Raw genomic sequence first — 14,204 nt, 5'->3', positions numbered from 1 at the left:
TATTCAAAACTCAAAAGGCATGGTTTTTATCAACTCAACTTGTTTGTCAAACCTTTTAAGTTAAGCTTCTAGTAATAAATCAAAGAAATTACATAAATATTTATTGGCAGATATAGTGCCCACATAATAAACCTTCCCCAGCAAAATCTTCTACAATCGGCTGCCAAATTTCAATGGAAGCGTTCGGGAAAATAAAATACAATAAATCATGTTCCAAAACTAATAAATTATTAGTCACATTGTCAGAAATGATCTGTAGAATAAACAAAATTTAATTGGGGTATTAACTACTACAGAAAATCGTTGTATATATCTTGTTCAAAGTTTTAGATGAAATAAAATACAATAAATCATGTTCCAAAACTAATACATTATTAGTCTCATTGTCAGAAATGATCAGAAGAATAAACAAAATTTAATTGGGGTATTAACTACTGCAGAAAATCGTTGTATATATCTTGTTCAAAGTTTTAGATGCTTAGATTATGACTGTATCTACAGTTCTTCTCGAAATGTGTATTCGTGATCCTTTCAACCGAATCAAACTGCACTCTGGTCTTTGCCTATTGGAATTGACCCTTAGCTAACTCATGTTAATCGAAAGAATGATGCTGCAAGATTTTAAAAAAAGTCAAAGTTTTGATCAAATTTACATTGTTATCGGATGAAATGAAAAATATAAAATTACTCATCCTTTTTGAAAGAAAAAAAAAGGCATATAAACTTTAGGGTCAGGGTTTAAGGTATATAAAAAAAAGTTATATATATATATATATATATAATACCATATTTTTTAATTATGTATATTTAAAATATATGTAATTAAATATTTTATTTCGTGCTATTTTATTATTGTAGTTTAAATGTGTAAGAATTGATTTAGGGAGGCTGAAGTATATAAGGTAGATTTTGATAAGTAAATTTTATAAGTTTATCATTCTAGAATTTTAGAGAGAAGTTACAGACAAGTGTTTTGAGGCCATCGAAGTCAATCCGATTTCACTGGAAGATTCCTTTTATTCCCCTATTGGCTAGCTGGCATAGTAGAAGTTGAGATTTAAGCTGAGAAGTTGAGAATTTAAGTTGGTGCAAAGCTTTCGAGGTTAACTTGAAGTTGTTTTTTCTTCTTCTTCTCCTATTTTCTCATTCTCTCTGAATTGATATAAAGAAAGCTAGAACCTGGATCTTTAACGGATTGATGAGTTGTATGTGCCTTGAATTTGTTTAATGCATGATTGTATGAATGATTCGGAGGTGTAGATTGTTGTTTGTTGAACTTGGGTGGTTTGAGTTCATGGAGGTGAATCTTGGTGATTTATTTGAGTTGTTATTGCATGTAGCCATTTTGGTGCGAATTGAGTTATGGATAATATATATAGGTGTTATCTTGTTTAACATGCTTGGAATCTTTTTGTCTTTCAAGTAGTTTGAGCTAAATTCGTGAGTATGCAAGTGCAAAACTCATCATTGCACTAGGTGTACCTTCGTGGCTTAAATCAAGGGCCTCTGTCTTGCTCATGTTGGATGCATGATTGGTGACGTTAATTGTGAGGTGAGAGAATAGTTTTTGACTTGGTCACGTCAGGTATTGTTTGAATGACATCGAGTGTGAGACGAAAAGAATTGACTATACTTAGATTGACATTGGGCATGGAACCTTGCCACACTAGGCGCAAGGGCCAAGGGGGTATCCACTTAATCCACGTCAAGCATGGGTTGTGGGACGCTAGGAGTGGGCAAGGCAAAAAGCTCCTGCCTTAATGGCGTCAGGCTTTGGATTTGTGGTGTTGAGCACGAGTTGCTTGATGATATATTGTTGTTTGATGAATTAAATGGTGAACATAAATAAGTTAGGTGAATCTATTGCATGTTATATGTTGATTGGTGGTAATTGTTCTATATATGTTGATCAAGGATAGCATAAATAGATGATTGTATGGTTCGATTGTTGAGATGTATTGATATGCCACAAATTGATTTATGTTGATAATTCTATATACATTGACCTAGGTAATCCATATAAATGTATGTTGTTGAGGTGTGATGCTGAGAATGTTATAGACATTAAGAATGTTGATTGACTTAGGACTAAAATATTGAATGTTTTTGAAAGTTAGATCACATTGTAAGAATATTGGTGTGACACTTTGGAATATCAGTTGTTGAAAAATCCTCATTAAATAAGTGTTAAACCATTTGAAAAAATAATGAACAACATATTAATTATAACATACTTATTATAAAATTTATACTTAAAAAATAAAAATAAAAAATACTAAATCAATGAATTTATTAACTTTTTTTTTTCTCTTACAAACATAAATCTGATGATTTTTTTTATTTCATTTTGCATAAAATTAATATAATGTATTCCTAATTTTGGAAATATTATTGCCATTAATCACTTAAAAAACCATTTTTTATTCCTAATATTGTAATCGAATAAGTTAATCTCTATGATCTTGTCTGAATAATTTTTTTATTAAAAAAAATTAAATGAATTGAGTTTATTGCATAAGATAAAGCCTACTAATTATATATGCACTTACATTTATAGAAATTATTTTCATTTAACTTCCCAAAAATTAACATACATAAGTTAACTTATGGAAAAGCTTAATACATTGTACCTTATCAATTTTTTATTTTATTTTTTAAACATTTATGAAAGAAATTTATTTAAATAATAGTTTTATCTATAATCATTAATAAAGAAAATATATTTTTAAATAACCATCTTTTTCTATTTTTTTTGTTGGACTTTTTTGTAAGTTCTATGATTTTCTAATACATCAATTATAGAAAAATTAAAGGATCTTTGAAATTCATGATACTCACATAATAATAATAAGAAAGTGTGTACCTTTCTCCATAGTAGAAAACTCATTTGATCTTTAGAGTGCTTTGATCTTCTTGAAGAGAAACAAGATTTCACTTCCTTTGATTTTTCTTTCTACTCTCTCTATCTTTCGTGATGGCTAGGGTTTGAGAGAATACTTTCTGTCAGGGGTGTGGACCTTGTCTCACATTAGTGGATATTTATAATCCCTAAATATTGTTATTTCCATCAAATAACAATTATTCTCATAAATGCTCCATTAAACCCATTTATGATTTAGTCTTTAATTATTTAATTATTTATTTATTAGTCCCTTTATATATTACATATTTTCCACATGAAACATAATTATCTTACATTTTTCCATTCAATTTTACAATAACTCCATCTAAATAGAGGATAAAATAGAGAATATATATTGTATTTAATTATTATTACTCTCGATCCAAGTTTATCATTTCTCATAATCTTAAAATCCTTTAACTTGAATCATAGAGAAACCAATGTTACCCACAAATAGATGTAAGGATTTAAAAAGAAAGGGAAAATAAAATATTTTAACGGAAATTATGTATGTTTGATAAAAAAAATAAAAAATATTACAATGAACATGTTGACCGTGTTCTACGCGTCAGCCAAACCTTAAATGAATTCGAATTCGCCACTTCTTTTCACATGTAAGCTGATTGGTACCACATTCTCTAAATATTTCATTAATTAGTCAAATGTTGGTAAATAGTTTATCAGTTATGATTTGGTTCTCATGCATTAGGTTAAAAATAAAATAAAAAATAAAAAATCAACAACCACTCCTAACTCCCGACCAACTCCTGATTAAACTTTAAAATAAATCTGAAATAATAAACAATTTTACTGACATATATGTTGCTAGCCAAAGATTGCATTGCGCAATTTAAATTGAATCGAGGTTTTCTATGCAAAACATTTTATTCATTACTTGTCTGACTAAACAAGCTTAATTATAGGGTCTATTTGGATCGGTTCAAAAGAGATTTTTTTAAAAAAAAAATCGGAAAAAAATATTTTTTAATAGAGACATTCTTAAAAATCTTTTTAAACCTGTGTCCAAACGATTATTACAATAATTTTAAATTAGAAAAAAAAAATAGCCGGTGTAATCTAAGTGGCTCCTTTATCTCACAATTGAACCCCAACCATAAATAAGACCATTTTATTCACAATCAGATCATGAAAAATAAGGGCATAATTAACACTTAAAGTGAGCTGTTACATATATATAAATGTGGGCAAAGTGCTCATAATGAATGGGTTTAGGATTTGAGCTTGAAGCTTGGCATGCATTATTGATGATTAATCAAATTGATTAAGTAACATCCTAACCCAAAGAGAATCAAATTAGAATGACCTTCCATGCAAACCAAACCTTACTTTTATATTTGTTTAATGTAAAGAGCCATATAAGCCTACTTTATTCTCGTTTGATAAAGAAACATGTTTTTTTTAATCAAATAGAGAAACATGTTATTCCCATCATTGTTGGATAAATATTAGGCAAAAACCAAAAGTACTCACTTAACCCTTAAACTAAGGACATATTCATAGTAACGTTTGTACAACGATGACAATTAGATTATTTGAGTATCCGATTATATACATAATTAGTTATTGTTATAATTATTGATATTAAAATTAATTTTTGTTTGAGTAAATTTATTAAAAAAATATATGATATTTAATTTTGTTTAGATTAAAAAAAATCAATTTTAACACAGTAAATTAATTTTAGAAAAACATGTTAGGAAATAATCATAAAATTTAAATTTTCATACGTAGAAAATGCAAATTTCTTGTGTTGAAAATGCAAATTAAATTCTAAACTGTCTTAAAATTTTTTTTGTAACTTTGTTGATACACCTTTTTTCTTCTTAACATTATTTTTGTCGGACTTTATTAAGGAAATAACTATAATTATTTATTTTCAAATTGATCTACTCATATTTATTTATTGATCAACCCAGGAAACATATGATCAATAAGTATACAGTAGAATTTGTAAACTTAAACGTGTATTTGAAAATCTAGCTATAAGTTGTCCTTCAATTTCTCATGCTAAAACTTAAATTGACATTTATCTTTCCCTTACTAAATTTTTGAAAATTTATTTGTAAGAATAAAAGAATAATTTAATATAATTTGTATTTATTATTTAATATTTATTCGTGTCTACATTATAATCTAACAAACTATGCTATTATTCTTTTCCTAATCTATCTAAAATATTATTATTCTTATTGCTAGGCTGTATCAAATTGGACCGCAACATAGCTTTTTATTATTATTATTATTATTATTATTAATATTGTATAGAAAACAATTATAAAGAGGAATTTTTCTGTATTCGTCGCATGGTGGTGTGCCAATGAAATCCTATAAAGAATGGAGAAGAAACAAAATAGAGATTAAAAAATCAGTATGAAGAGAGATTCAGCATGATCCGAATCTGTAAAACGAAGAGCATTTCGCCTTTTTGAGTTTTCACTAATCTTTGCTACTGCCTGGAATGTGGTGTTCATGAGATTTGATCATACCCACAAGATATATATATATATATAATAATAGTAATAATAAACTTCATGTAAGTTAGAGACATAAGGAAAATATAAATAAATAAATTATTTATTTTTATCCTGTCAGATATATTTCCAGTCTATTGGTACAAAGACAAATTCTATTCGCAGTAATGTGCTCTCGATGACCTGAAAAGTTTTCAATGTGACAACAATCGAACACATTTTTTATTAATATTTTTTATATAATTTATATTATATTAAGTAAATTTGTTATTAATAATACACATTGTTATATTTTATTAAAATTTAAATTTAAATATTATAAAATTTTATATATACAATAAATATTAAAAATTCATAAATAATATTTATTTTAATTTTTAATGTATAGGTGTAACGACTCAGACAGTCATACACTTATTATAATTTAGCTACTATGTAATAAAAAGGTTAAACAACATACAACTTACAATATAGGGTTATCAAGTTAATAATTACCAAGTTATTTATGCAATCTGCACATGTATAAGACATTAAATAAAATAACTGAAACATAAATCTTTGTTTAGAGCTATACATATACCATGTACACATATATCATTCACATAATTACACAATTATAAGAAAAATAATCCTATCACTGGTTGGCACCTCTATATAACATCCTAATGCAAAACTCAAAATTGCCCAATTCACCTGAAAATCAACAATCCACCAACATACAACACATCATACAACATCTAAGTACCACAAACAACCTTATTTGCAACATACAACCACCATAAATCATAAGTCACCACATCTTTTTCAAAACACAATCAAAGGCCCCAACATCATTATTCATCATCTCATTCAAATTTTCAATCCAAAACGGTCATCAATAATGAAATCAAACACCAAATCACCAAATACAATACAAAAAAATTAAATACAAAGTTTCTCTTACCTCTTGTCGATCCAATCAAGAAAATGAGGAAAAGAATAAAGAAATGAGCTTCGTACGATCTTTGACATGAGGTTTTTGGCTCCACAAGCTTCAAATTTCCAACTCAGTTAAGTGATTCAACTACAGGAAAGAAAAGAGAAAGAATTTTAGAAAAATGAAAGAATGCTTCACCTAATCAATACACACCTATAAACATGTCATTAGGTTTAATATCGAAGAGCCTATTGACAAGGACGGAGCCAAGGGGGGACCTACGGGTGCCACGGCCCCCCCAACAATTTTAATTTTTTTTTATATACATATATATTACTATATGGCACCCCCTATTTTTAATATAAACTCATATTTTTAATATAAACTCATATGTATATTACTATATGGCACCCCCTATATGGCACCCCCAGTATTGAAATCCTGGCTCCGTCCCTGCCTATTGAGTATATCTACTTCTCCTCACTCTCAACCAACTTCAAAATTTCATATTTGTTGATTCTACTATATCTATCAACTTATTCTATTTATCTTGGAACACTATGACATTTTGAGGTTTCCGCAAAGCCCACAGGACAACAAACCAAATTCTCCTCCATCATTCCGTGTTTATATCCTTGTTATCCACCAAACTCATGAATTGATAAAATTAAACTTGAGTCTCTTTATGTAAAACAGATTTGCAATTCACCCAATTTAAACAAAGTGATCAAACATGGAAGAACTATAAGAACTCATGGAACAAATTATCTTAATTGATTCCACTTCATTTTTGCATCTCACACACCACATGTCTTCCTCCCTCTAAATAGTCCTTTGATAGAAATTGACTTTAGTAGGTAATTAATTTGTTTTATAACAATCTTTATGTAAATATTGTAATATTTAAGAGCATTACTTTATTTCACCCTTTTACTCAATTTACTTCTACATTAAACATTTTCTTCTAAGTATAACACATTAGGATTTTGTATGTTGAACGAATAATACGAAGAGTTAATCATTTATACATTGTCAGTGTAAAGTTTTTTACACTGGCAACCAATCATATATTTTAAAGTTGCTTATTTTATTATTATTTCATTAAATAAGCAACTAACATGATATTAGTAAAAGATATGATTAGTTGCCAGTATAAAAAAACTTTACATTGACAATATATAGATGATTAACTCTATATTTGTCCAATACTACTTATTTTTTAAAGAGGTAGAAAAAAACAATAGTGATATAATAGGTGGAGATCCCTTATAAGTTATGAATTTAAATAATCAGATTGAAGATGATAAAAGTAAGTTAGTTAGGAGCGAGCAACTGATTTTGTGAACCAATTCACAAAGTTTAATTTTGATACACGTGTATCATTTAATTGCATAACATTTTAAAAGTAAGAATTCAATTATAATGTGTTAATAATATAAACTTGTTTACACAATTATTTAATTATGAGTTGTCATTTGTGATAAAAAAAAACTTTTTTAATAATTGATTTAAAAATCATATCTATAATATTTTTAATTAATTAAGAATGTTAAAAAAAATATATTCACAGTGCATAATTATCATGAAAATTAATTATTTTCAACGATATTACAACTTAATTAACGTTGGTTAGAACTTAGAAGTATAAAACTATATATTTCATTTAAATTGGAAAAAAAATATTAGTCATCCTCTTTTTATATGTTTGGTTTGCATTGAACAACAACAACAACAAAATCTAACTTAATAATACATAATTTATTTTCTTATGTTCGATTTATTGGTTTATTTTTGTGTTACACGATCCAATTTGGCTCTTCAACAGTCAAAAGAAACAAGTTGACGACCATGCCGTGTGAACTCTCTAACTAAAAAATTGATGGTTTTGCTTGCAACTTGATTAAGTATATTCCAAGCAGATGGCATGCCAGTGATAGAGGCTTAAAATCAATCAAGAATAAGACAAGAATGTGAAGGGAAAATTAAAAGTGACACACGTATAAAACCATATTTTCGATAAATTTATAATTTATGATAATAAAATAATAATGTAATTTGATATTCGGTCTCTTAAGTATGTTTATCAAAATAATCATATCCTAAATCGTATGTGTATATTAAAAATAACTTTACTGAAAAAATGATTTTTTTTTTTTTTGATGATTTCAACACAAAAATTGAATTTTCACTATTTTTGGTGCACAAACTACAACAATAATTTAAGTATATTATTACAATAGTAAATTAATTTTTTTTCATTGTTCTATATACTTCAAACTAATATTATGATTATAAAAAAAATATTTTTCATTGTCTATACATCATTATTAAGTTTTGTTGAACATTTTTTTTATTATTGTATTAATTAACAATGGGCTAATACCTTTATTTGACAATTTAAGTGCTTATGAAAAGTTTCTTCAAATAAGCCCTTAACCTCAAACATGCAGTGCCTTATTTGGCTTCCAAGATGACGAAAACTTTATGTAAATTCACACAACTTGCCTAATAAGTCGATTAATTTCACATTTGTTTACAATTTATATGGAAAAGAAATTAATTTTGTAATCTTCATAAATATAAAAAAAAAAAAATATTTATTTAAAATTAATCAATTTGAACATGCGCATTAATTAAAGTTTGACACGTAGTCATTTACATTAAATAAAAAACAAATTTTTGCGTCACACCGTTTCAAGTATTCTAGTTAAAAATGGATTTAATTAAAATACTTATAGTGTAATTATTTCACACTATTATTTAATTACATATTAGTATTTGTGTGATAAATTTGGTAATTTTTATAATAACTATTTTAAAAATTACATCTATAATAATCTTTAATTAATTCAAGTTAAAAAAAATTATACTAAAAGTTTGTTTAAGAGAGTGGAAACCCCTTAAATATTTATTATTAATTTTTATAAAACAAAAAAGACATATGTTAATAAAATTAAATAATGATTCCATTAATTTGGTTGTGGTCTTGACCCATTCGTCATTATGACACTTCCTCTTCCATATATGAGTCATTGTATTTGTATGTCTCTTTCCTTGTCTTCAATATAAACCACTCCTAATTTTTATTAAAAAACTTCCAACCCTCAAGTCAATACTCCTTCTCCTAGTCTCTTTCTTATGCCACTGCCCCACCACAACTTCACCATAGTTGGACTTTAGACTAATATCAGTTTCATCCATCGTATATCACAATCACCCATACAATATTTTCCACAATAACTATCTTTTCTGATCGATAATAAAAGACAAATTCATTTCCAAGTATATATATTATATATAAATAAGCCATGCTTTCTCGCTCTCACTTGAGTTGCTTTCTTTAGTTGTGTATATAAAGAAGACTTTATTAAAATAGATAAACACTTATTTTAGTAATTTCTTTATTTTAAAAAGAATTAATATCTAACAACAGGTTGCATGAAAGGTATTCTTGTTTGATACCAAGAATATCAAGGAGATATGCAGACAAGAAATTCAATAAGGGAGGTTTAAAATTCTGAAAGATGATATTACAGTTATTATATATTCTCCACTAAGTTGATTTAAGTTATACAGCTATATTGAAATTCCATGAATCGAATATACGTGAGGAAGCCACAACATTATGGTTGATCTTATCGTAATTTGTTGCGTGGTCCTATCAAACATTTTGGACGAGATTACTTTATTGGAGCATGACATATGCATCACACGGTTGACTTGTGAAGCGTTAGCCATATTATTTCTCTCTTTTAGAAATTAATAATTGATATATAAATATTTGGTTTTTGAAGTTCATGTTAATTGAGATATTAAAAACACGTTACCTGGAGTTGATTTAAACATTATAGTAGCAAATAGAGGATTTTCAGAGTTCTTGTTTTCCATTTTTGTTTTCTTATATCATGGTAAAATATTTAAAACATATATTATATATAATGACATACAAAAGGTATTATTATAAATTATATATATATATATATTTATTTATTTATTTTGATATATAATTATACATAATTTTAATATATATTTTAAAGAAAATTTAATATATTTTTTAAATAAAAATACTTTTTAGTAATAAATATTGTATTTTTATAGAGTACATGTTATTATATGATAATTTTTATGTTAGTATATGAGGTTTTTTTTTTGTTTTTTTAAGTGAAGTGAGATTTGAAGTTTGAACATACGAATTATTTAATCTTAACGTTCATGTTTTTCAATTTATAACTCCTTAGTTATTTAAAAATATTACATTATAAAACTGTATAAAAAATATTACTTTTAAAATAATAAAAAAGTATTTGTCCAATTTCATAAAATTTCGGTGTGATTTACTGCTTAAAAAAAACAACATTGATATCACACACAATGAATCGAATTTATGCTCAAAAAACGACTTTTTATTTAAATATTAAAAATTTTTCCCAAAATATTATACCTAAAAATATATTTATCTAATTGTTACATTGATTATTCATGTTTAAATTTTGGTCTCCTACTAACCAATTTTTTATCTCTCTCTCTCTCTCTCTCTCTCTCTCTCTCTCTCTCTCTCTCTCTCTCTCTCTCTCTCTCTCTCTCTCTCTCTCTCTCTCTCTCTCTCTCTCTCTCTATATATATATATATATATATATATATATATATATATATATATATATATATATTTGTATTTATGCATTGAGAAATTAGTTAACTAACCAATTTCTAAACTGCAATTTTTTTATAATTTTATTTGTTATAATATTATTATTTTGATAATATATATTTTTCTATTTAATTTATTAGTTTAAAAATTAGTTAATATAAAATAAGTTTATAATTTTTATTTGATTTAAATATTTTTTTAATCTCTCAAATTTAGGATAAATTTGTTTTTGTTCTTACAAATTTTATTAACTATTACACTACTAAATAACTTTATATTAAAAATAAATTTTATTGATCTAATTATTGACTTATAAGTTCATCTCAACTTACATATTTATATTAAATTTTGTTACTTGGGGCCAGCTATCCCACCCTTTGAGGTGCCTCCAACATAGCGAGGAGATTAGTCACTGCTGTCGGCGGTGGATACTCCAGAGACGAACCAAAAAAATATTAAATTTTGTTAAAATTAAACAAGTATTTAAAGGTAATCAAAATATTTAAATTTTAGTATACTTTAAAATGTATATATTACCTTAATTTTGTTCTATATGAATGAGATATAAAATTATCTTAAATTAATATAAATTATATATATATTATTCATGAGTGCGAAATTTTCAATATATTATTTAAGGGCTAACGTGTCCACTTTTTTTTTTTTTTTTTTTTCTAAATTCAAATCAAACTTTTACTCTATTTTTTGTTTTAAAATAATTTTTGAAAAAATAAAAAGACTTAAATATAAATATGTTTTTAGTCATTCAAATTTAAGAATTTTTTTTTTTTAGTTTTTCAAATTTAAAATTATTATTTTTAGTTCCTATAATTTTTAATTTTTTAGATCACAATTAAATACATATTGAGACAGTTATACACATTAGTTTTTAATGTGATGTTTTTATTAATAAAAATATCAATAAATAAATTTTATAAAATAATATTTAACAATTTTTTTAACAAAATTTGAGTTTAAAAAATAAAATAATTTTTTTTAAGATTATAAAAAAAATAATTTTAAATTTAAGAGACTTAAAATAAATTTATCTTAAATTCAAGAAAGAAAAAAAAGGATGTATTTAAATCAAAGGTTTATTTCCTTGGACAAGTTATACCATGCATGTGCCTCGTAGATCCGATCAATTCCATAATAACTGTTTCTTATTTACTTTTTTGGATTAGAATATTCTTTCTAAATTTTTCCCCGTAATGAGATGAATACTTATTTTTCTGTCATAACTAAAATTAGATTAAGTGGATGAGCATTATGTCACTTATTAGGCATCTTTTGGTTCTAGTAAGAAGCAAACAAGGAATATTTTTACTATAAAGGAGCAATTGGGAGATATTAGACATAAACTTCATCATAAATGTTAAATTTAAAGATAATATTAAAGTTTAAATTTTTTAAACACAAAAGTTTCTTTGCTAACTGAAGAGTGTGTGATTGGTGCACTATTGTTTTCAAATTAATTAGAAATTTTAAATATGTAATTATTTTAAATATTTAAAAAGAGGAGTTTTGTAATTCATGATAGTCTTATTCGAGTTAATAAGATTATCATTGGATGGTATATGTACCTGTTAGAGGGCACACTCAATCTTCTGTGGGGAAGGGCCGAACGAGATCTTCTAATGCACTCTTCGGAGGAGGAGGGAGGTATTTGCAAAAGGCACTCCGACGCTCAAGTTAGGGCAAGCATTATTTTCTAGGGTAATTAAATGAACAGTGACATACCTCGCTACAAGCGACCTATTTATAACACCTGACATGGACCTGAGCGTGGTGGGACTACTCTGACACTTACCAAATTAGGTAATACGATGTTAATCGGCAGGTTATGCCTTAATTGTGCTTTGTCCCTTGTTAACCATGATCGCTATTCTAGTTACTCAATGTTGACTTTTGGCCGAGCCGATACAAAACGACCGAAACGTTTTCTCTCGGCTTCCGGCCGAGCCGATAGGGGTGGAGTACAGTTTTGAACTCCTTGTCGAGCCGAAGTGGTATCTAGGCTGCGTCGTGTTACGTGTCGGTCCACGTGGCCGATCCACGTGGTCGGGCCGAGGTGATGTTTGGGCCGCATCAATATCTGATAGGACATGACGTGCCGATCCACGTGGCCGATCCACGTGGCCGAGAGGGTCCTTCCGGTACAGTATATATATGTAGTATAAGTGAGAAAAAAAAATCGTTTGCTATTATATAGTTTGATCTAGTAAGGTATGTATGTTGCTAAAGAAAAGGGATCTCTATCTTTCTTTATTTGGGTATTTTCTCAGCGGCCGCCATTATTTCCACTCACTATTAACTTCATAGCCAGTGCCATGTCCCACACAAACCGTCAAGCTTCAATTAAATTAATTAAAGGAGAACAATTTTGAACCATTCGATGAGGGCATGTCATAATTAAGATTGCTACTGAAGGACATGTTTGGATGAAACTAATCAAAACAAAGGAAAAATATTGCGTAACTAATTATAAAGGTGTCAAAATAAGAAGGTCAAGGAAGAAAATATGAGAGTGCACGTTATTTGTTAAGGGAGTTCAACATATCTTGGACACCTATGTTATTTACATAAAATTTAAATTTGAGTCATGTGATACTAAATTGATACTTAATATGCTTAAACTCACAACATAAAACTTATCCCATATATGAAATCAAAAATCTTTTTAATTGGCCTAATGGCTCGTATAACAACAAATCATAAACATTTCTATTGTTTCGAAACTGAAAATCTATCATATTTGTAGCCCTTTTTGAAGAGAAAAAAAGAAGGGAATATGTTTTAATTTTACTAAGTAAACGAAATTTCTTTCCAAAATTCTCATATCCAAGCGAGTCCATGGAGTTTCCTACGCAGTAAATTTCATGCAATCAAATAAAACGAAATTGGGAGAACGTATAGAGCACTCATAAATAATTTTAGTTTGTAAAATTAAATTTAAATGACTTTAAAGTCAACAAGAGCCTTCGATTTTTCTTTTGACGGATGAAATAAGCATTGTGAAGAAGATGGATGATAATGATGAGATTGAAGCAATGAGTATGGTCCATAATATATACATCCATTGACCAAACTGTTACTTTCATGTGAAGTTTCGGTTTTTCCAAGGGCTGCTGTCACCCTTCCCCCACGAAGCTTCTAGTGGGAATAAAAACACCACCAAAAGCGACACAATTCAGAAGGAAATCCAATCTTGGATTCTTAATCAATATCGTGGGTCACATTAACACT

Source organism: Cajanus cajan, chromosome 7, assembly GCF_000230855.2.
Source record: "Cajanus cajan strain Asha chromosome 7, NIPB_CcT2T_4, whole genome shotgun sequence".
Lineage (NCBI taxonomy): Eukaryota > Viridiplantae > Streptophyta > Magnoliopsida > Fabales > Fabaceae > Cajanus > Cajanus cajan.
The sequence above is the reverse complement of the archived record's forward strand: the minus strand, read 5'-3'. Positions refer to the sequence as shown.